The following is an 817-nucleotide window of genomic DNA, read 5'->3' as shown; positions in this document are numbered from 1 at the left end:
TCAACTTTATATCATCTCTAAACAATATATAATATGTCAAGTTAATTACTTTATATATATCTAATAGAGTTTCAACACATTAAAATCAATTACTTTAATAAAGGTAAAGTTGAGTTTTATATTACATAAATACTTTATATATATCTAATAGAGTTTCTAACACATTAAAATCAATTTCTTTAATAAATGTAAAGTTGAGTTTTATATCTAGTATCATAAAGTTTTAATTTTATATCTATTATGCATGTGACTTTTACTTTTGAGTAGAGCAATATAGCAAAGGTCCCACCGAGATTTGAACTCGGGTTACTAGATTCAAAGTCCAATGTCCTAACCACTAGACCATGGGACCACAAATTTTTCAAGATTTGTTCGTCATAAATCTATGAACTTTAAAAAGAATAATAGTATCTTATTTGTTTCTTATAGATCTCTAAATTTTGAAAATGATTTGTCTTTGTTTTTAGTTTTGTATTTGATAGGGTTTCAACGGAATAAAATCAATTAATTTATTAGAACATTTGTATAATTATTCAACCATTCTTCTTCACTAATTTTCATCTCACTTTAATAGAGTTCACAAAAAGGTTATTTTGAAACAAATTTAACGTTAGAAAAAGATACTTATTTAATAAGTTTTTCCCCATCCATATTTTTTAACAGTTTATTTGAATATTCTAGGTAACATTTGGAAGTAAAAAAATCAAATTATTTGTGTTTACCCTATTTTAATAAAAAGAAGACAATAATGAAATCCATGTGCTACTTATTAATATATCAATGACTATTTAGATCCAAACAGTTACTTAGTGGGGTC

At 24.4% G+C, this 817-nt stretch overlaps 1 non-coding gene across 1 annotated transcript; it reads right to left on the bottom strand.

Annotated features, from left to right (window-relative positions):
- Nucleotides 1-280: 280 nt before the first annotated feature.
- Nucleotides 281-352, bottom strand: TRNAQ-UUG. The gene has a single exon. It is a non-coding gene; the product is annotated as a tRNA-Gln (tRNA).
- Nucleotides 353-817: the final 465 nt, after the last annotated feature.

The sequence above is a fragment of the Cucurbita maxima genome, unplaced genomic scaffold (assembly GCF_002738345.1).
Source record: "Cucurbita maxima cultivar Rimu unplaced genomic scaffold, Cmax_1.0 Cma_Scf00327, whole genome shotgun sequence".
Classification (NCBI taxonomy): domain Eukaryota; kingdom Viridiplantae; phylum Streptophyta; class Magnoliopsida; order Cucurbitales; family Cucurbitaceae; genus Cucurbita; species Cucurbita maxima.
This window is presented reverse-complemented; position numbering and strand designations above follow the sequence as displayed.